Here is a 24,845-nt window from a genome sequence, read left to right on the forward strand (position 1 = left end):
CCATCTTTTATAGTCCAATGTTTGCAATTTAATGAGGTTTTGATGTTCCATCAAGTAAGGGCATTTCTTTAACAAAAGGAACCTGAAACACAGGTTTTGATTTAAAAACCTGCCCAGGCTTTGGAGAACTGATTTAAATCTATTTTAGATCTGGATCAACTGAGGTTTGATTTGAAGTTATTCCTCTTGTTCCCTAACAGATCAGGCAAGGACATTATTCTTTAATTCTTGATTTTAATTGCAGCTGCTTTGCAAATTTCTCACCTTTCCTCTCTCCAGGTCTTAAGCTCATGAGACGAAGATTCTGTAGCATAAAGGCAAACCTTTAGAGTGCAGCTGAGAACATCTCTTTCCTATTAGTCCAGATCCCCTCTCAGATCTCAGGTTGATATCACTGGATGGCAGAAGAGGCAACAAGAGCTTCCCTGTGAGTTAATTGAGGGCTGGAAGTGTGTACCTCTGCTCACACTGGATCACCATTCCCCCCTGCCTATTAAACACTGCCATGGAATCTTCTGATGTACCTGACCAAACCCTACCCATCTTGCCTATTTTACAAGCTGGGTATAAAATGAACATCACATGTAAAACCACTTTGCAAACCAAGGGTGATGCAAACTATCATCCTCATGCTCATCACCTGTTCCTCCCCTAAGGCTTCCCTTTCTTGTGGGAGACCATATCCTCCACCTGTCCAGGAATTAGATGGTGCCTAAGGATTTTCCTCTCTCTTTTATTTATTTATTTATTTTTTTTGAGACGGAGTCTCGCTCTGTCACCCAGGCTGGAGTGCAGTGGCCAGATCTCAGCTCACTGCAAGCTCCGCCTCCCAGGTTTACGCCATTCTCCTGCCTCAGCCTCCCGAGTAGCTGGGACTACAGGCGCCTGCCACCTCGCCCGGCTAGTTTTTTTCGTATTTTTTAGTAGAGATGGGGTTTCACCGGGTTAGCCAGGATGGTCTCGATCTCCTGACCTCGTGATCCGCCCGTCTCGGCCTCCCAAAGTGCTGGAGGATTTTCCTCTCTTAAGCATCACCATAACCCATCCATCTCTACCAATGTCAATTACCTCTCCTAACCACCTCACAAATGTATCCCTGTCCTCTCCCACAGCCTGGATGGTGCCCATGTCTAGGACCTCTTCCCCTCCTAACTGATGTTACAGCCTAAAGTCTCATTTCTCTCTAAATCATCCTCTGCTGCAAGAAAGATTTTTTAAAATTGCTATTATCACCCCCTTTATTACCATCCCTAAGCAATTCTCACCTGCTTCGGCATAAAGTTTAGACATAGTCTAGGTTCTAGGGCCCCTCACAATCCAACCTCTGTCAATTTCCATGGCTCTTGTCCCATCACTCACCCCTCACCCCAACACCAGTCACACTGGCCTTTGCACTCCCAGGCTTCCATGATTTTCTTTAAGGCTGCCCCTCTGCTAGAATGCCCTTTCCCCATTCCAGCCTGATCAACTTCTCAGTTCACTCCATTAAAACTTTCCCTGCCATGGTTTTGGTTAACGGTCCTGCCCCTGTTCTCCCACAACACTGTAAAAACACCGCTATCACTGCAACCAGCAGTAGGCCACTTACTAAGCCTCATTTGCTGTTCCTCATTCCTGTGCATTCTGGCCAAAGAACAAATTGTACATTTCTTTTCCCACAGCCTAACCCAGGACTAGGCATCAATAAATAGTTGATAGGCGGATTAACTAATAATTAAATACTTATCTATGAAATAGGTCAAAGTTTTCAGCAGTCCTGTAAGTTGTGGTAGAAAAAAAAAAGACCAAGAGGGCCTCTTCGTGAAAGATCACTTAAGGCATCTTATCCATCTAGAATTGACTGTATGTGGGACAAAGGATGGTATGTACCATGCCATAGATAAAGAAACATCCTGTGCTCAGATGGGCACTTATGAGGCATAGCTTACTCAGTGACAGGGCTAACCCTTCCAAATCATATTGAAGCAGTCTTAGGGTAGCAGAATGAGACTTGGACTAGAGTCCAAAGTCCTGGGTCCACTGACATGTACTCACTTTGCAACTCTGTGGAAGTTATATAACCTCTCTGATCCTTTTTCATGAAATAGAAAAACACTGCAGATCCTGCCTATTTCACAAGCTGGATATGAGATTAACATCACATGTAAAAGCACCTTGCAAACCAAGGGTGATGCAAATTATCATCCTTATTTGATTTAAAGTCAGCTTAGCAAATATGCCTGAATTTTTTTAAAGTCTACCCTCCACAGATGTTCTCCTATTAAAATCTTGCATATATATTTACAAGCAAGTAGGACATAATATATAATAATAATTTGAAGTAGTAATTAGTGTGTTTTCCTTCATGTCTGCTTTCATGGAATTTCCTCACTGTTTTTCCAAGGACATCCCCTCTTTGCCTAGACACCTAGATGTGAGCCACCTACTGCTTGGAGGTAAATGACACAATGAAGAACTAGAAAACCACAAGGGACTATTCTTAAATATTGAGTTCAAAAGCCACTGGGCTAGATGTAAAACAGATTGAGAGCAGACATTGAGAGGAGATTGTTTCTGTCCCTAGACTAGATAAAAGTCTCCACAGGCCAAGAGAAAGGAAGAGGAGGAATCACATAGACAAAATGAGTGAGATGGAGAGACCACAGGCATGTGCCCCAGCAGGAGCCATTCATCATCATCGTCAGCCTGGGAGCAGAAAGAAAACCTGGCTTCCCCATTGTTGTCTACTAACAACTACCAATCAATGGAAACCAGTGCATCACTCATGAGATATTCACCTCCTTTCTGCCCTTAAAGATTTCCCAGCCTCTTATACAGTCCACTCCATGTCAAAAATGCTTCATTCAATGGCCCAGATCACTTGTAGGGACACACATACACACACTCACATACACATGGCTGCACACACACACACATGCACCCATGCACTGAGTAAAAAATAGGGCCCAGAAGACACAGAAGTGGTTATCCTCATGTTTGTGGAAGTGAGACTAGATGCAACCAGCAGAAGATCTCCCGCCAAGCTGACACTGGGACACACACACACACAACCCTATCTCCTTCCTTTACACATTGTAAAGTACCTCTCAGTCTTCATACAGAACATCAGAAATTGAACTGATAAATAAAGGATACATTTTTAAGGGGATAAAAAAGCTTGGCTTCTAAACAAATACAGTAGAATATTTACTATGAAGAATTGACTTAGAATAACATCAAGGTCTTACCTGAAGTAGCTTTTGTCATAAAACTTCCTTCTGAGTGCATCGTCCTTACATATCAAAAGTGTTTGGTACATTTTGCTGAATACTGAGGAGCATTTATGAAGCCAGGTGATGTTAGGTGCAGAATGGCTAAATATTAGCACTCACGAAGTTGGTGAGAGAAAGAAGGGTCACCTTGGATGTGTTACACAGAAAGTGCCAGAGCATCCATACTTCTGTCCAACAAGAAATCTGCTTATAATTCATACTCTGATCTTTGTGGCAAGAAGCAAGCAGGATTCAACCCACCCCCACCCCCCACATCTTATAGAGCACAGTGGCTGACCCAAGCCTGGAGCATGAAGATGAGGAAAAGGCAGAGGGGGTGGGCAGAATCCTGCAAATAAATGAACAGCCCAACTCCTAACGGAGTAGTAGAGAAGTTACAGCAGGTTCATGGCCACGCAGGTTGGAGACAGGAATACTGCACGTAAGAACAGAAGCCAGCAGGATACACAGAGCTACTGCCCATGTGGAGGTTACTACAGACGATGAAGGAAGAGAAATAACTGCCTAGGCAGCTATAACACAGTGGGATAAGTGCTAGGATAGGGAAAGAAAGGCTTCCTGTAGTGCCTCCTATTACAGAAACACCCTGGAGGGGAATTTGACATAGCCAAGGGTTAAGGGCAGCAGCTAAGAAAGGTTATTGTCAAAAGTAACTTTTTTATTGAGAAATAATAATTCTATATATTTATGGGGTACAAAGGGGTGTTTGATACATTTAAGAATGAGTAAGAGTTTTCTAAGTAAATTGGATGTGATGAGTGAACCAGGCAGTTGGCGGTGTTCTCATACTAGATATTCAGGAAAAAAAAAAACAAACCCACAGATCCATTAAATCTGGCTCTCAGAGCTTTGTGGGTTTGTGGACGTTGTTTTTAATTACTGTCATTAATGAAGGTTTTCACATTAAAATTCTGATTTCTGATTTCTCTTGAAATACCCTCATGGTAACAACTGACTAGAACTGAGTAATGACTGCCCCTTTAAATGGGGTCTGATTTACCGCAGTTGCTATCACTTTTTCTTGTGCCTTTCTATGGTCTGAATGTATCCCCCCAAGTTCATGTCAAAACTTAATGGCAATTAATTATTATTAATATGAGAATGGTAAGAGGTGAGGGCCTTTGGGGCCACCAAGTTATGAGGGCAGAGCCCTCATGAATGGGATTAGTGCCCTTATACAAGAAGCTTGGGGAGCCCCCTTTGTCCTTCTACCATGTGAGGACACTGTTCATCTCTCCTGTCACATGAGCACACAGCAAAAAGGTTCCATCTATGAAGAGCAGACACCAAAGCGGCTGGCACCTCGATCTTGAACTTCCCAGCCTCCAGAACCATGAGCAATAAACTCCTATTATTTATAAATTACCCAGTTCTGTAATTTTGTTACAGAATCCAGAATGGACTAAGACATGCCCCTAGCAGTGAGGCCTAGGTCAGCTCCATTTATCATTAAGCTTGTGCTATTGTCTTTTAAATAGTACAGTTCAAGGAAAAACAAAATGTTTCTTATGTTCATGTTTCTATCAAAGGTGGAAAAGGTAGGATAGCGCAAGAAAGACACGTTTCACTCACTCTTTTCCCACGTAGTAATGGCCGTCCCAGCCCCTGTATACCTCTGAGTGCTGAGTCCTGGCCTAGACCTACATGAGGATAGGAACCACATCTTGTTCACCTCTACGAATGGCACTTGGTAGAGAAGAAATGAATGCTTTTTGAGTGATTTTTTTTTAATGTACAATTGTCTACAATCCAGTAAGAACATATTTTGTTCAGAGAACTGGAGGGAAAATTAGGATGAATATAAAGAAATAAGGAGAAACCTGGCATGAGGGTAAAGAGGAAGACAGAGGCCACATCAGGAAGGTCTAGCCAGGCTTTCTAGAGTAGAGAGCTTAAGAGCATTGGGAACGTTTTGAAAGGTTTTAAGCAGAGGGAGTATACTTCCCTAGACTTACATTTAGAAAGAGCTCTCAGCAGCATTGTAAAAACTGCGTCAGAGGAGCTTTCATTTTTTTCATATACAGGCTGGTCTAAGAAGGCATCACAATGGTCCAGGTGAGCACCAACGGCCTGAACTGGACAGGGGTGGTCGCAATGGTGAAAAAAGAGTTTTAAGGCATCAGAATCCCCATCAGAAGCTGACCATTTGAGGGCAGGGAAAGGAGAGTACAGGTCAGACTTAGGCCCAGTGGGTAGAGCCATCCATGTCTAGAAATGAACAAGGCTTCCATGAATGCACTGAAGTGAGATGAGGCCACCTTCCCTAGTCACCTTTTTCTGTTCCATAATCCCTTGTCTTTCTGGAGGTTTAACTACTATTTCAGCTAGGGTTTGATAGACAAAATATTGGGTGACCAGTTCATTTGAATTTCAGATCAACAAAATTTTCTTTAATATAGGTATGCCTCAGAAAACATTTGGGCATCCTATATTTTTATTTGCTAAATCTGGCAACCCTGGTTTCAGCCCCATTTCTTCCACCAGGGTTCGCCATTGTAACCCACCCTCATCTCCCAGAGTGATGGATTTGGGCAGGCATTTTCTTACCACAGGGTAGAAATCTCCAAACGCTGTTCTAGAGCAACCTTACATTTGGAAATTGATGGAGTTGTTTTTCTGTAAAATATTCCCGTGGCCCATCAAGTTTTGGTGTAAAAAAACTATCACCATGCTCCCTCAGTGCAGTTTCCAAAGGAAGCAAGTGAGTACCCCAAAGGCAGAGCCAATGAACCAAAATCACAGACACAAAAGGAGACAGGTGACAAGAGAGAAAGGGCAACTATGAGCAGAGAAAAGAAGAGGAGTGGTGGAACAAAGAAAACTACATCTATCGTGAATCAGGCAGAAGACTCCAAGGTCCGCAGGGAGTCTTAACATACTCACATACGGGTGATGGAATTATCAATAATATTCTATTTCTTCATCTTCACACTTTTCTATATTTCAAAAAGTGCTACACTGAATATGTGCTACTTTTATTTTTAAAAATAGTAAATGCTATTTTAAAAAGGAAAAACAGGCAGGCTATTCAAAGTTTTTGCTACAAAAATTTTAAGATTTGTCTTCAAACCCATGATAGCAGTTAGCACCATTTGAGTTTACGGGGCAAATGCATTTGTAGCAAAATTGGTGGAGGCGGCTAGGTTGTCTGATGACTGCATAAGTGATAATAAATCCAAAGTACTTGCACCTAGGAGCAGCACCTCCTAACAAAGAAGCTACTGGAACTAAAATGTCTCAAACCTTAGAGAAATCCTGCAACATGCCACATCTTTTTAGCAGAACTTTCACAATCTGATGACTCTATACACCCAAAGTGTAGACCCAGAAAAGGAAAATATAAGATGATATGTTTTCTTGGTTATAATGCTTTTTTCCCCCACACATGAATTCCAATGGGTGCAAGCTACTCTCTCTAGGGAGGAGGGGGAAAGAGGTAATCATGACAAATTATCCTTTTTCCAAGTTATCATCATCTTGCTCTGTCTCTGTCAAATTGTTCCTCCAACACAGCAGCCTGCAAGCCCTGCTCAGCCTTCCCCTTCTAGTGCTATTTATACCTTTTGGATCAAACCAGCACTTTTGCATATCTCAGCCATTTCAGGGGCTGTGATGGTGAACTGTACCGTTTTCAATCATTCCCATCAGAGTCACTCGTCGTCATGTCCCTGAATATCTGTAAGGACAACGCATTCCACAATCACTTCAATCTAAATCTGTCGATAATTATGATAGAAGGGGATAGTCTAAGTTTCACCTGTGAAGGAATGGGTCATTTTTCAAACCTACACATTGCTTCCAAATTATCTGCAAGCAGCAACACAACCTTGATCTGCAACTTTGCAAAGAAGTGATTGTGAGCCTCTTTTTTATAATTCTCCCAGGAAACAAATCACTATTTCTCCTGAACAAAGACTGTATTTTTCTCCTTAAGCAATTTTCTTTCTTTCATGTTGTTTGTTAGGTATTGGCTTATTTTATTGAAGAGAACACTCATGGAAAAAAAACTCAATATTCAAGGTGTTGGAGCAGATAAAGGAGGTAAAAGAAGGGAAGGAAAGGAAAGAGTGCGACAAAGAAGGGAGAGAGGAGATGGGTGGAAAGTATGACATTAACGAGGTGATGATGCTTGTCCTGGAACAATCAGCTTAGCAGAACATTGCAGCTGCTTCTTTCCAACTATTTTTCTGAATGGGAAGTAAGTTAGAGTGGCTGCAGAATTTTTAAGCTTCCCCACAATGGTTTAACAAACTTCCCTTACCACAGACTCATTTCTCCCACCACATTTCCCTCTTTATTTAGTCAACATCCTAGAAGTTTATATCTAAAGTATTTTAAATTACTAGATATAAATAGACTCAAAACAAATTATTGATGCTATGAAATCAGGAAGTTTAAAACTGAAAATGATACTTCTGTAAAACTTAAAGGGAATAATAAGGTGTAGAAGGATAGGAATTTTTTTTAACTCCAAGGCTACTTTTCCCAACCCATCAAGAGTTCACACATGTGGAAAATTCAAGAACATGTATGGTATTTACTAGAAACTTGTGGGTTTCTAAACAATCAATTAGGCTGTGTTTCACTCATCTTCCCCAATGAGGGTTTGAGAAAATATATAGGAAGGAGCTTCACACTAGCCAGCATTTCTCTTAACCCTCAAACAAGGAATGCACTGAGTAGCTAGATTGTGTCTCCATGACCTCAAGGGAAAACTAGCTTTCACGTTAAATTTCTACCCAGTGAGGGAGAGTACAAAGAGTATGGGATGTGGAATCATGGGACCTTGATCAAGTCTTGCCTATTTATAGATATGGAGTAAGTCAGTCTCAGTTTTCATACCCTTAAAATTATAATAACTAAAAATCTGTGAGCATTTAATAACATGGATGTTTTAAAACACTACATAAACTATAGAGCCCTAAGTGTTTTGTTATCAGAAGCAACTATCCTGGCTCAAAGGGAGGATCAGTCCCCACATCATCCTCATCATTTGGCTCTGGCGTTTGCTTCCAAAAATTAGCCAGAGACGTTTCTATTTACCCTCTGAGCATGCTCAAGCTCTGTAAAAGGGCAAAATAAAATTTAAAGAGATGACCCTTGCCTCCATGATTAAAATGTGTCTCTAGACCAAAATGCTCACATCTAAAACTAAATTAGAAGTATTTTCTGTATGTTTCTTACAATGAGAACAAGGTAATTTTAAAACGCAGACAGGAAAGCAAGATGGAAACAAATGAGCTTGCCCTAATAATGATAATAGTAGCAAACTTACATGGAGCCTTCTCTATTTAACCCTCACTCTACTCCTGTGAAATAGGTACTTTTACTAACCCATTGTACCGATGAGGAAGCTGAGGTAGAAGGCATGGAAGCAACATATGCCCAGAAACTCCTATGGGTTCTTCAAGCTAGAAATGTGTAACTTAAATGAAGATGTAAATTCACAAATCCTCTCTCTATTTTCCCATTTCTGTCTCCATGCAACTGCTGTTGTACGACTCAGCTGGACAAATGGATGAGTCTTTTACCTAGATACTTACCCCAAATGTTAAAGGCAGAAAATATTCTTTAGTGCATCATGGTTGCAGCAGTAGTACGTGAGAAGCACCAGGAGGAAGGCGAAGCTTGCAAAGAAAGGTTGAGATTTCTTAATTCGTTTTTCCTTCCTTTTTAAGAAATTCTTCTTACAGTGCCAACTTGGAGGTTTCTGTATCTTATTTTTATTAGGAATATGGCTTTTCCACATAAGTGCTAATTAGATCTTAGAGATTTTAGAGGGAATTTGAGATATTTCTTGCTGTTATCCTTGTCCTGGGCAACCCCGATTTGTAGAACCATAAAAGCATCTGTAGAGGAATCAAGAGATGAAGAATCAAAAGTGAGGGAGGGGATCACGGCAGATGGGAGGCAGGACTACATTGCAGCTCTGACTTAGATGAGCAGAGCAGCACGTGGAGGCTCCCATCATGAATTTTTACTCCAAAATGATTGCAGGCATAAATCAGGAAGCCTGAGAGGACCCACAGACCCCCTGAAGGAAGCAGATTGCTCCTGTAGGACCCAGGAGACAACCCAAATAGTGTGCTGGTATCCATGACAGAGAGACCGACAGATGGTTCACATCACAGGACTCTGTACAGACAACCCCCAGTACCAGCCTGGAGCCTGGTAGACCCAAGACAGAAAGTGTTCTTTAGTGGACAGCATCATGGTGGTAGCAGCAGTACATGAGAAGCACCAAGTCTACCAGGCTCTAGGCTGGTACTGGGGGTTGTCTGTACAGAGTGGCCAGATTCAGAAAAGAGACAACAATCACTACAGCTCTGGCCACCTTGTGGGACAAAAGAATCTGAAAAACAGCCTTCTGCCCTAGACTTTCCCTCTGACAGAGGCTACTCAAATGAGAAGGAACCAGGAACCAACTCTGGTAATATGACAAAACAAGGTTTCTAATACCTCCAAAAAATCACACTAGTTTACCAGCAATGGACCCAAACCAAGAAGAAATCCCTGATTTACCTAAAAAAGAATTCAGGAGATTAATTATTAAGCTAATCAGGGAGGCACCAGAGAAAGGTGAAGCCCAATGTAAGGCAATCCAAAAACTGATACAATAAGTGAATGGAGAAATATTCAAGAAAATAGATAGCATAAACAAAAAACAATCAAAACTTCAGGAAACAATAGACACACTTATTATAGAAATGCAAAATGAACTGGAAAGTCTCAGCAATATAACTGAACAAGTAGAAGAAAGAAATTGAGGGCTCAGAGACAAGGTCTTCAAATTAACCTAATCCAACAAAGACAAAGAAAAAAGAATAAGAATATACTAACAAAGCCTCCAAGAAGTCTGTGATTATGTTAAATGACCAAACCTAAGAATAACTGGTGTTCCTGAGGAAGAAGAGAAATACAAAAGTTTGGAAAACGTATTTAGGGGAATAATCAAGGAAAACTTCCCCAGCCTTGCTAGAGACCTAGACATCCAAATACAAGAAGCACAAAGAGCACCTGGGAAATTCATCAAAAAAAGATCATCGTCTAGGCACATTATCATCAGGTTATCTAAAGTTATGATAAAAGAAAGAATCTTAAGAGCTATGAGACAAAAACACCAGGAAACCTATACAGGAAAACCTATCGGATTAACAGCTGATTTCTCAGCAGAAACCCTACATGCTAGAGGGGATTGGTGTGCCTCCTCAAACAAAACAATCACCAGCCAAAAATTTTGTATCCAGTGAAACTAAGCTTCATATGTGAAGGAAAGACACAGTCTTTTTCACACAGACAAATGCTAAGAGAATTCGCCACTACCAAGCCACCAGTACAAGAACTGCTCAAAGGAGCTCTAAATCTTGCAACAAATCCTGGAAACACATCAAAACAGAACCTCTTTAAAACATAAATCTCATGGAACCTATAAAACAAAAATACAATTTAAAAAACAAAAAACCAGGGTATACAGGCAACAAATGGTACGATAAATTGTACCTCACATCCCAATACTAACATTGAATGTAAATGGCCTAAATGCTCCACTTAAAAGATACAGAATTGAAGAATGGATAAGAAGTCACCAACCAACTATCTGCTGCCTTCAAGAGACTCATCTAACATATAAGGACTTGCACAAATGTAAGGTAAAGGGGTGGAAAAAGATATTTCATGCAAATGGATACCAAAAGCAAGCAGTAGTAGCTATTCTTATATCAGACAAAATAAACTTTAAAGCAACAGCAGTTTAAAAAGACAAAAAGGGACATTATATAATGATAAATGGCCTTGTCCAACAATCCTTAATCCATCAGAAGAAAGGAAATAAAGATCAGAGCAAAAATTAATAAAATCTAAACAAAAAAATAAAATTAAATTAATAAATGAAACAAAAAGCTGGTTCTTTGGCAAGATAAATAAAATCGATAGACCATTAAGATTAACCAAGAAAAGAAGAGAGGAAATCCAAATAAGTTCAATAAGAAATGAAACAGGATTATTACAACTGACACCACAGAAATACAAAAGATCATTTAAGGCTACTATGAACAACTTTATGCACATAAACTAGAAAACCTAGAAGTGATGGATAAATTCCTGGAAAAATATAACCCTCCTAGCTTAAATCAGTAAGAATTAGATACCCTGAACAGACCAATAACAATCAGTGAGATCTAAATGGTAATTTTTAATTACCAACAAAAAAAAGTCCAGGACCAGATGGGTTCATAGCAGAATTCTGCCAGACATTCAAAGAAGAATTGCTACCAGTTCTATTGACACTAGTCCACAAGACAGAAAAAGAGGGAACCCTCCCTAAATCATTCCATGGAGCCAGTATTACCCTAATACCAAAACCAGGAAAGGACCGATATCCCCAATGAACACAGATGCTAAAATCCTTAACAAAATACTAGTTAACCAAATCCAACAACATATCAGAAAGATAATCCACCATGATCAAGTGGGTTTCATACCAGGGATGCAGTGACGGTTTAACATATGCAAGTCAATAAATGTCATACATCACATAAACAGAATTAAAAACAAAAATCACATAATCATCTCAACAGATGCAGAAAAAGCATTCAACAAAATCCAGCACCCCTTTATGATTAAAACACTTAGCAAAATCAGCATATAAGGGACATACCTTAATATAAGAAAAGCCATCTATGACAAACCCATAGCCAACATAATACTGAATGGGGAAAAAGTTGAAAGCATTCCCTTTGAGAACTGGAACAAGACAAGGATGCCTACTCTCACCACTCCTCTTCAACATAGTACTGGAAGTCCTAGCCAGAGCAATCAGACAAGAGAAAGAAATAAAGGCCATCCAAATCAGTAAAGAGGAAGTCAAACTGTCACTGTTTGCTGATGATATGATCGTTTACCTAGAAGATCTGAAAATCCTCCAGAAAGCTCCTAGAACTGATCAAAGAATTCAGCAAAGTTTTCCAGATACAAGATTAATCTACACAAATTAGCAGCTCTTCTATATACCAACAGTGACCAAACTGAGAATCAAATCAAGAACTCAACCCCTTTTGTGATAGCTGCAAAAAATAAAATAAAATACAATACTTAGGAATAAACCTAAGCAAGGTCATGAAAGACCTCTACAAGGAAAACTACAAAACACTGCTGAAAGAAATTGTAGACTACACAAACAAATGGAAACACATCCCATGCTCATGGATGGGTAGAATCAACATTGTGAAAACGACCATACTGTCAAAAGCAGTCTACAAATCCCATCAAAATACCACCATCATTCTTCATATAATTAGAAAAAAAAAAATTCTAAAATTCATATGGAACCAAAAAAGAGCCTGCATAGCCAAAGCAAGACTAAGCAAAAAGAACAATCTGGAGGCATCACATTACCTGATTTAAAACTATACTATCAGGCCATAGTTACCAAAACAACATGGTACTGGTATAAAAATAGGCACATAGACCAATGGAACAGAATAGAGAACCCAGAAATAAACCCAAATACTTACAGCCAACTGATCTTCAACAAAGCAAACAAAAACAAAAATGGGGGAAAAAAGCAAACAAAAACATTAAGTGGGGAAAGGAAACCCTTTTCAACAAATGATGCTGGGATAATTGGCTAGCCACATGTAGGAGAATGAAACTGGCTCTTCATCTCTCACTTATACAAAAGTCAACTCAAGATGGATTAAGAACTTGAATCTAAGAACTGAAACGATAAAAATTACAGAATATAACATTGAAAACCCTTCTAAACGTTGGCTTAGACAAGGATTTCATGACCATGAACTGAAAAGCAAATGCAATAAAAACAAAGATAAATTGCTGGGACTTAATTAAATGAAAGAGCTTTTACATGCCAAAAGGAACAGTCAGAGTAAACAGACAACCCATAGGGTGGGAAAAAATCTTCACAATCTGTACATTGACAAAGGACTAATATCCTGAATCTACAATGAACTCGAACAAATCAACAAGAAAAAGAATCTCATCAAGAAGTGGGCTAAGGACATGAATAGACAATTCTCAAAAGAAGATACATAAATGGGCCAACAAACATATGAAAAAATGCTCAACATCACTAATGATGAGGAAAACGCAAATTAAAACCACAATGTGATACCACCTTACTGCAAGAATGGCCATAATCAAAAAACCAAAACATAGTAGATGTTGACGTGGATGCAGTGAAGAGGGAACACTTCTACACTGCTGGTGGGAATGTAAACTAGTACAACTGCCATGCAAAACGGTGTGGAGATTCTTTAAAGACCTAAAAGTAGAACTACCATTTGATTCGGTAATCCCACTACTGGTATACACACACACACACACACACACATACATATGCATATATACACATACATATATATACACATGTACATATATACACATATACATATATATACACATACATATATATATATATATATATGATGGACTACTATTCAGCCATAAAAAGGAATGAATTAATGGCATTTGCAGGAACCTGGATGAGATTGAAGACTAGTATTCTAAGTAAAGTAACTCAGGAATGGGAAATCAAACATTGTATGTTCTCACTGATATGTGGAGCTAAGCTATGAGGACACAAAGGTATAAGAATAATACCATGGATTCTGGGGACTTGGAAAGAGTGGGAGGGGGGTGAAGCATAAAATACTACAAATAGGGTACAGTATATACTGTGTGGGTGATGGGCACACCAAAATCTCACAAATCACCACTAAAAATTTACTAATGTAACCAAACACCACTTGTTCCCCAATAACCTATGGAAATTAAAAAAAAAAAAAATTTGAAAAAAGAGATGAGGAATCAAGTGCTCAGAAAATAACACTGATAAAACCCTAAACCAAGCATACAAATTTATAGAGACCCTAATAGAACAACAAACCCTTCACTCTAGACACCATCCACAGTGGCATCCAGGATGGTGCCGCAACAATCTTTAGATTGTTGCCAGGGGAGGTCTGAGCTCTTTAACATCAGTTGAGCCCTTAGTGTGCCTAAACAGGCATTGCTCTTAATCATATGTGACCAGTTCCTTCTTTGCCCCTTCAATGGTGGCTCCAAACCTCTCCACTCACCTGAAGCCCCCTATGTCTTCCCTTCAACCCTCTCCTTCAGATGATCTCACAGACAATATTCAACAGACAAAACAAGTGAGCCAGCCTGAATTTCCTCATCCTCTTTCGTCTACACCAACAATCATCTGACTCACGCACTCCCTCTTAAACTTCTCCCTCCAGTTCCCAAGGAAGATATGTTCCTCCCACCGCTCCAGGCACATTCTTCCAGTTGTTCTTCATCTTATCCCTTTCCACCAGTGGTCCTTCAATCTGTGATGGTCCAGATTCTCCTTTCTCCTGGATCCTTCCTTTACTCCTGGGAAACACGAGCAAATGTCTCGTGTCTCCTAACTTTAATGTCCCTCCCCTAGCTAGTAGCTACCGCCCTCTCCTTCCCTCTTTTTATAACCATGTGTCTAGAAAGAGTTATCCAGTTTCACTGTGGTTAGATTCTATCATTCACTCCTCAACTCAACCCTAGACACTCTCACCTAGAACACCTGTGAACTCCATATTGCACAAGCCAATGGATACATCTTAATGCTCACCTCCATTATCCCTCATCAGGACTACTACTAGCTCAATTATCTGGGAAACATTTATTTACCCCTAAAATTTGGTTTAAGAGAGTCACCTCTTCTGTGATTCATCCACAACCTCTCTAGGGGTCTAGGGTGACCTCTCCCTCTTGGCACCTATGCAGTACTGAACACTGTATGCATACTTCTGCTACCCATCATCTCACCTTGTACAGCATTTAACTCCTGACATCTCTCTCTCTGCTCCAGGTGTGTAAGTTTCTGGAAAACACAGGCAATGTGTTTTCAGTACCTGACATGTAGGCCTCCAATAAATGTATCTCAAATTGAACTGAATTCATTCTAGTCTTAAGTTCCTAGAGAGTAAGTTCAAATAATGCTTATTTGGTTAAGAAAATCTTGTGGACTGATGTAAACTAGAACCAAGTCTCTGAGTTTTTATCAAACAGGAAGAAAACAGAAGCATGAAAATATTCTCCACATTGAAACTAAACTTCACGTTTTGATTCAAGTTCACAGTTGCCACCGCTTTGGGTATGTCTTATGTACATGGTTACACACTAATGTTAATAGTAAGAAAAGAAGTCTCTCTGGGAAGATGCAGTGGTGCAGCTGAAAAAAATCCCCAAACAGAAAAAAAGACACTTGGGATCTATTCTCTGCTCTGCTAATAACTCACTTGGTCAAGTCCCTTCTTCTGTCACCCTATCTGAAAAATGATAGGGTTGAATTAAATGATCGATAAGGGTACTTCCTGTTCTGAATGGCTAAAATTCTGGGTTTTTCTAGCTTAAAAGATTTGATGTACAGAGTACAGCTGAAGGTCACAGATTTCAACAGGCTGAGAAACTAGCCTCTGGGAAGGGATGTAAGCAAGGATGTTGAAGTCAACAAGGTCAGCCAGGGCTGGAATTCAAGATAATTTCTTCATCTGCAAAATGGGAACAATGGTGGTCATCTAAATTAACCCTTGTGGTAATTGTGAAGATGAGTTTAACTGATCAGGTGAAAATGCAATATCAGCAGTCAAGCAAGCACTTTAAAAAGTTTATTTTTGTTTTTCATAATAAATTATTAATAAGAGTAGCTAGCTATAGGCAGAAACTACAGTAGAAATTTCTCAAGAACTTAAACACATAAATCAACAAATACTCTGTCCTACTCAGTTGAGAGCAGTTCCTCTAATATTCATCTAAAAAAAAAAGCAGATTTGATATCTCTAAGAGCCATCTAGATTCACTATAACCACAGTAAGAAAGATTTACAAAGGTTACCCTGATATTTGAAATATATTCAAACTGCGTTATTAATAATAATAACAAAAACAATAGTTTTTCAGGATGCACTTTAGAGTTTACAAGACACTTTCATTTTACCCATGAAGATACTGAGTCTCAGAGAGGTTAAGTAACCTGCCCAGTGCTTCACTCCCAATAAAGAAGGATGCTGGAGTTTACCTTACATAAACCAGGATTCCATTTCCCATGGAACTACTAAGAAAATTTCTAAAATACATATATAAAGACATAGACAAAGTGATACATGCGATAAATAAAACTGAAACTCCCCATGCTACAGAGCTCATAAAAATGATCAGTGTGTGTGTATAAAATTTTCATTGTTTTAGAATGAAAAACCTGACAAAAAGGCCAGAGAAATGTATCCCCAATCACATAGCAGTATCTGAAAATTCACTGAGTCCAACTTTGCAATGGGAAGGTTTGCTCCTAAGTAGATGGCAAGCAAGGTTTCATTTTCCAAGGTGATAGCACGCAAGAGGACATGGGGAGAATAGGACACACACACACTGAGCAGAGATTTCCCAAAACCTCGGACCCTCATTGTATAAACACACAGGCAAAGTAGTCACCAAAGGAAATGGCACTTGCCCAGAGATATTTCCTGGTATATAAAGTCTGTCTTTTATTTCACCAATGCACTACTTTGTAAAAGCATAACATTCGTGAGATTCCTAACTCCATGCAAATCCAAACACTCATGAGAGGGTGGGAACTTCTTAATTGCGGCCTTTCACAGACTGGTGGGGTCTAGGGTTACTAGGTGGCAGACTGGAGGTTAAAGCTAAGAAGAAAGTTCAAAGGAAGCCTCTCCCTGACCTCCCCCTTGATCAGCAGGTGGATTTGAGGGGATTTGCCTGGGAATATCACATCTACTCTGTCACTTTAATCAAGAACCTTACTTTTTTAAATTTTCTAACCCATTGCAGTAACATTCTAACTAGAATCTGAATGCCTAATCTCAGTCCCCTCCAATTTATCTCTTCAGTGACAACTAGTGATTTTTGTAAAATGCCAATCTGACCATGTTACATCCCTTAATTAAAAAAAAAAAAATTAACCTTCCAATAAATTACACCTGCTTTCAGGATGAAAGATAAATCTCTCAGTGCTGAATCTAAAGCTCCCTCATCCTCTGCCTCCCTCCTGCAACTCACTCTCAACCCTAAAATTCAGCCTTCCCAAGTTAATTTCAAGACACACTCCCATGGGTACCATATTCTGCCATGTACCCATGCCTCCACTCAAATCAGGCTTTTGGTTGGAAATGCCCTTTCCCTTGTCCATTAGGCAGCTCCTATAATGCTTCAGCGCTTCCGGTCACATGCTACCTGGTCTAAACATCAGCACCCACCCCTAAACCCCCCCCCAAATTAGTTGCTGTCTCTGTGATATGCTCCTTCAGCCTTCTACTGACCTGTTTCCTAGCATTGTTCTCAGTATGTTACAATTGCCCCCTGTCTTTCCCCCTAACTAGACTGTGATGGCAGGAGGGATTATGTCTTATATATCAGTATATTCCCAGTTTTGGCAAGGACACAGAATAGATGTTCAATGCAGCTTTGTTGAAAAAAAATGCCCATGGAGCATTTATGGAACTCCATAAGTGCACTGTAAGTATTGGGCACTGCATGTATACTATATTAGGATCTCTAACTTTGTTAAATATCAGGGGAACAAATTGCTGGAGTGATTAAGCGAGCACACCCACTTACTGGCAAACATTGGCTCACTGACCACATCCAATTTCTAATAAAGGTTTTACTTTTTATGTAGGTCACAATAAAATACGAATAAAGTAATATAATTAGATTTTCTACCATTATTCCCATCTTACTTTTTTCAGTGCTAAAACATCTTCATTTAGTAAGATAAATAGAGCGGTAGTAGACAGCAGTTTTGTTTGGGTCTTGCTTATTTGTTTACGCCCTTACTTGGCAATCTAAAAATAAGCAAGTCAATATTGGTCTTTGTAACAGTCAGGGTCTCAGCAGGAAACAGAATTCTCCCCAGATGGTTCAAATAAAGAGACGTTAATGAAGAAACCACTCACAGAGCTGGGAGGGGTGGGAGAATAAACAAGGGCAATGAGATGCCCAGAAGGGTCAAGGGGAGAAAATTGTGTCACTGGAGCCTGGTGAGTGCTGGAGCCATGGAGAAGGGGCCACCAGCAGAAGCCATAGCTTTGAAGGAGTATCACTACCTCTGACATGCCACACTGCAGCAGAGTTTCTCTCCTGTTACCACTCAGTCTCCTGCCAGGGACTCCCATTGGTCAACTGGAAGCCAGCCAGCAAGGAGCTGGTACAGCCCACAGGTCAGCCTCTTGGACACAGAGCAGGCCTGGGATGGGCCCAGAATGAAATGAGGGAAGAGAAGAAATGAGGAATAAACTGCACAGTTTCCCCCAATTGTTAAACTGGTCCGTGAAAACCAAATCTTGGCTACTACTGAACGAGTGGCCTGAGCACCAAAAAGGGAAATAGAATCCTGAATTATAACTTAATCCCTTTTAGTTACTAGCTGGGTGACCTTAAGCAAGTCCTTTAACTTCTCTGTAAGATATTTTCTTCATCTGTAAAGTGGAAATAATAATCACTATCATACCAACTCCCACGGTTGTTGCAAGAATTAAAAAGTATACCATATATGCAAGGACTTATAAACTGCCAAGTACTATAGTTTAATTTAACCAACATTTATAGTCCTTACTGTGTGCCAGGCTCTGTTCTAATCCCTTACCAAACACCAATCCAGGAAATCCTTCATGCAGGTTTCCCCCACATACAATATCTTTTCCTCATAGGGGCAGAAAAATATTCAAAGGATGAATGATACACTCATCATTACTTTCAATGTTATAAGAGGAATCAACTTCATTCATTCTGAAACAAGAACATTAAGTTAATATTTACATATTACACTAAGAGGCTGTAAGATATCCTGATTATTTTATTCAAAATAACACTAAAATTTACCTTAATTTCATGGATTTCACTACTGGAGGAAAATAAGAACCAGTGGCAGACTATGGACATTTACTATTGCCATTATTCTTCTTACTATTTTATTGTCAACCAAAATTGAGACTCTGCAGCGGCCTAGAGATAAACACAGATCATTCTCCTGGGAAAATAACACATTTTTATGGCATTTCTTCAGCTTGTTTTTCCAAACACTCTATAAAAATAATAATCATGGACACCATAATTGGTTCCATCAAAAATGAATAATCAGTGTGGTTCATCGCCCACTCATTTTGCCAGTTAGCCAACTATGACCACCTGCAGATTTAGACTGGTAAACAGGCTTAAAGAGTTGTTTGTTCCAAACCTGTTCCAAACGCTGTTCCTTGTGCCTGGAGCATTCATAAAACATGTTCACAAATCATCACAGACAGAGAATTTCCAGTGGAGATTTTAGAGGGCGTGGCTGGAGGGCAAAAGTCTCTGAGTTCAATTACATATTGTTATTAGGAGTATTTCTCATCCTAGAGCTCCACAAATCCTAAGCTATAATAAGGTTGCAGAAAGAAGATAGGCTCTGAAGTCACACTAGGACTTAAATTGCAGATTCTCCACTTACTAGGTATGTGACCTTGGGTAAATTACTTAATGTGGCTGAACCTTGACAAAGTAGGAAAAGAATTTCTGCCTTATAGGATTATTGTAGAAATACATGAGATAATATATGATGCACCTGGTCTGGTGCCTAGCATATGGCTAGTGCTCACTAAATAAAGATAATGATGCTGATGATAAGGAAAGCCTATGATGTCCTGACCCAGAAGGGGTGGCTGTGGAGGAAGACATCAAAAGTGGATGAATATATCGGGCGGAGCAAGATGGCCGAATAGGAACAGCTCCAGTCTCCAACTCCCAGCGCGAGCGACACAGAAGACTGGTGATTTCTGCATTTTCAACTGAGGTACTGGGGTCATTTCACTAGGGAGTGCCGGACAATCGGTGCTGGTCAGCTGCTGCAGCCTGACCAGCGAGAGCTGAAGCAGGGCGAGGCATCACCTCACCTGGAAGCGCAAGGGGGAAGGGAATCCCTTTTCCTAGCCAGGGAAACTCAGACACACAACACCTGGAAAATCGGGTAACTCCCACCCCAATACCGTGCTTTAAGCAAACAGGCACACCAGGAGAATATATCCCACACTTGGCCGGGAGGGTCCCACGCCCACGGAGCCTCCCTCATTGCTAACACAGCAGCCTGCAGCGATCTATCCACACGGCAGCAGCGAGGCTGGGGGAGGGGCGCCCGCCATTGCTGAGGCTTAAGTAGGTAAACAAAGCTGCTGGGAAGCTCGAACTGGGTGGAGCTCACAGCAGCTCAAGGAAACCTGCCTGTCTCTGTAGACTCCACCTCTGGGGACAGCGCACAGCTGAAGACCAACAGGGGAAGCAGCGGGGGCCTGTGCAGACGCGAACGACTCTGTCTGACAGCTTTGGGGAGAGCCGTGGATCTCCCAACACGGAGGTTGAGATCTGAGAATGGACAGACTGCCTGCTCAGGTGGGTCCCTGACCCCTGAGTAGCCTAGCTGGAAGACATCCCCCACTAGGGGCAGTCTGACACCCCACACCTCACAGGGTGGAGTACACCCCTGAGAGGAAGCTTCCAAAGGAAGAATCAGACAGGTACACTCACTGTTCAGCAGTATTCTATCTTCTGCAACCTCTGCTGCTGATACCCAGGCAAACAGGGTCGGGAGTGGACCTCAAGCAATCTCCAACAGACCTATAGCTGAGGATCCTGACTGTCAGAAGGAAAACTATCAAACAGGAAGGACACCTATACCAAAACCCCATCAGTACGTCACCATCATCAAAGACCAGAGACAGATAAAACCACAAAGATGGGGAAAAAGCAGGGCAGAAAAGCTGGAAATTCAAAAAATAAGAGCGCATCTACCCCTGCAAAGGAGGGCAGCCCATCGCCAGCAGCAGATCAAAGCTGGTCAGAGAATGACTTTGACGAGATGAGAGAAGAAGTCTTCAGTCCATCAAACTTCTCAGAGCTAAAGGAGGAATTACGTACCCAGCACAAAGAAACTAAAAATCTTGAAAAAAGAGTGGAAGAATTGACAGCTAGACTAATTAATGCAGAGAAGGTCATAAACAAAATGACAGAGATGAAAACCATGACACGAGAAATACGTGACAAATGCACAAGCTTCAGTAACTGACTCGATCAACTGGAAGAAAGAGTATCAGCGATTGAGGATCAAATGAATGAATTGAAGCGAGAAGAGAAACCAAAAGAAAAAAGAAGAAAAAGAAATGAACAAAGCCTGCAAGAAGTATGGGATTACGTAAAAAGACCAAATCTACGTCTGATTGGGGTGCCTGAAAGTGAGGGGGAAAATGGAACCAAGTTGGAAAACACTCTGCAGGATATCATCCAGGAGAACTTCCCCAACCTAGTAGGGCAGGCCAACATTCAAATTCAGGAAATACAGAGAACGCCACAAAGATACTCCTCCAGAAGAGCAACTCCAAGACACATAATTGCCAGATTCACCAAAGTTAAAATGAAGGAAAAAAATCTTAAGGGCAGCCAGAGAGAAAGGTCGGGTTACCCACAAAGGGAAGCCCATCAGACTAACAGCAGATCTCTCGGCAGAAACTCTACAAGCCAGAAGAGAGTGGGGGTCAATATTCAACGTTCTTAAAGAAAAGAATTTTCAACCCAGAATTTCATATCCAGCCAAACTAAGTTTCATAAGTGAAGGAGAAATAAAATCCTTTACAGATAAGCAAATGCTTAGAGATTTTGTCACCACCAGGCCTGCCTTACAAGAGACCCTGAAGGAAGCCCTAAACATGGAAAGGAACAACCGGTACCAGCCATTGCAAAAACATGCCAAAATGTAAAGACCATCGAGGCTAGGAAGAAACTGCATCAACTAACGAGCAAAATAACCAGTTAATATCATAATGACAGGATCATGTTCACACATAACAATATTAACCTTAAATGTAAATGGACTAAATGCTCCAATTAAAAGACACAGACTGGCAAACTGGATAAAGAGTCAAGACCCATCAGTCTGCTGTATTCAGGAGACCCATCTCACATGCAGAGACATACATAGGCTCAAAATAACGGGATGGAGGAAGATCTACCAAGCAAATGGAGAACAAACAAAAGCAGGGGTTGCAATCCTTGTCTCTGATAAAACAGACTTTAAACCATCAAAGATCAAAAGAGACAAAGAAGGCCATTACATAATGGTAAAGGGATCAATTCAACAGGAAGAGCTAACTATCCTAAATATATATGCACCCAATACAGGAGCACCCAGATTCATAAAGCAAGTCCTTAGAGACTTACAAAGAGACTTAGACTCCCATACAATAATAATGGGAGACTTCAACACTCCACTGTCAACATTAGACAGATCAATGAGACAGAAAGTTAACAAGGATATCCAGGAATTGAACTCATCTCGGCACCAAGCGGACCTAATAGACATCTATAGAACTCTCCACCCCAAATCAACAGAATATACATTCTTCTCAGCACCACATCACACTTATTCCAAAATTGACCACATAATTGGAAGTAAAGCACTCCTCAGCAAATGTACAAGAACAGAAATTATAACAAACTGTCTCTCAGACCACAGTGCAATCAAACTAGAACTCAGAACTAAGAAACTCAATCAAAACCGCTCAACTACATGGAAACTGAACAACCTGCTCCTGAATGACTACTGGGTACAAAACGAAATGAAGGCAGAAATAAAGATGTTCTTTGAAACCAATGAGAACAAAGATACAACATACCAGAATCTCTGGGACACATTTAAAGCAGTGTGTAGAGGGAAATTTATAGCACTAAATGCCCACAAGAGAAAGCTGGAAAGATCTAAAATTGACACCCTAACATCACAATTAAAAGAACTAGAGAGGCAAGAGCAAACACATTCAAAAGCTAGCAGAAGGCAAGAAATAACTAAGATCAGAGCAGAACTGAAGGAGATAGAGACACAAAAAGCCCTCCAAAAAATCAATGAATCCAGGAGTTGGTTTTTTGAAAAGATCAACAAAATTGACAGACCGCTAGCAAGACTAATAAAGAAGAAAAGAGAGAGGAATCAAATAGACGCAATAAAAAATGATAAAGGGGATATCACCACCGACCCCACAAAAATACAAACAACCATCAGAGAATACTATAAACGCCTCTACGCAAATCAACTAGAAAATCTAGAAGAAATGGATAATTTCCTGGACACTTACACTCTCCCAAGACTAAACCAGGAAGAAGTTGAATCCCTGAATAGACCAATAGCAGGCTCTGAAATTGAGGCAACAATTAATAGCCTACCAACCAAAAAAAGTCCAGGACCAGATGGATTCACAGCTGAATTCTACCAGAGGTACAAGGAGGAGCTGGTACCATTCCTTCTGAAACTATTCCAATCAATAGAAAAAGAGGGAATCCTCCCTAACTCATTTTATGAGGCCAACATCATCCTGATACCAAAGCCTGGCAGAGACACAACAAAAAAAGAGAATTTTACACCAATATCCCTGATGATCATCGATGCAAAAATTCTCAATAAAATACTGGCAAACCAGATTCAGCAGCACATCAAAAAGCTTATCCACCATGATCAAGTGGGCTTCATCCCTGGGATGCAAGGCTGGTTCAACATTCGCAAATCAATAAACGTAATCCAGCATATAAACAGAACTAAAGACAAGAACCACGTGATTATCTCAATAGATGCAGAAAAGGCTTTTGACAAAATTCAACAGCCCTTCATGCTAAAAACGCTCAATAAATTCGGTATTGATGGAACGTACCTCAAAATAATAAGAGCTATTTATGACAAACCCACAGCTAATATCATACTGAATGGGCAAAAACTGGAAAAATTCCCTTTGAAAACTGGCACAAGACAGGGATGCCCTCTCTCACCACTCCTATTCAACATAGTGTTGGAAGTTCTGGCTAGGGCAATCAGGCAAGAGAAAGAAATCAAGGGTGTCCAGTTAGGAAAAGAAGAAGTCAAATTGTCCCTGTTTGCAGATGACATGATTGTATATTTAGAAAACCCCATTGTCTCAGCCCAAAATCTCCTTAAGCTGATAAGCAACTTCAGCAAAGTCTCAGGATACAAAATTAATGTGCAAAAATCACAAGCATTCTTATACACCAGTAACAGACAAGCAGAGAGCCAAATCAGGAATGAACTTCCATTCACAATTGCTTCAAAGAGAATAAAATACCTAGGAATCCAACTTACAAGGGATGTCAAGGACCTCTTCAAGGAGAACTACAAACCACTGCTCAGTGAAATCAAAGAGGACACAAACAAATGGAAGAACATACCATGCTCATGGATAGGAAGAATCAATATCGTGAAAATGGCCATACTGCCCAAGGTTATTTATAGATTCAATGCCATCCCCATCAAGCTACCAATGAGTTTCTTCACAGAATTGGAAAAAACTGCTTTAAAGTTCATATGGAACCAAAAAAGAGCCCGCATTGCCAAGACAATCCTAAGTCAAAAGGACAAAGCTGGAGGCGTCACGCTACCTGACTTCAAACTATACTACAAGGCTACAGTAACCAAAACAGCATGGTACTGGTACCAAAACAGAGATATAGACCAATGGAACAGAACAGAGTCCTC

At 40.4% G+C, this 24,845-nt stretch overlaps 1 long non-coding RNA gene across 1 annotated transcript in view; it reads right to left on the minus strand.

The window, feature by feature from the left end:
* Window positions 1–9,006: 9,006 nt before the first annotated feature.
* The window catches only part of LOC115893868, a 44,046-nt gene continuing 28,207 nt past the window's right edge, over window positions 9,007–24,845 (minus strand). Inside the window, exon 3 of the long non-coding RNA XR_004053891.1 lies at window positions 9,007–9,121. This is a non-coding gene — a long non-coding RNA (uncharacterized LOC115893868). The remainder of the gene's footprint in view (window positions 9,122–24,845) is intronic.

This window comes from Rhinopithecus roxellana, chromosome 16 (genome assembly GCF_007565055.1).
Source record: "Rhinopithecus roxellana isolate Shanxi Qingling chromosome 16, ASM756505v1, whole genome shotgun sequence".
NCBI lineage: Eukaryota > Metazoa > Chordata > Mammalia > Primates > Cercopithecidae > Rhinopithecus > Rhinopithecus roxellana.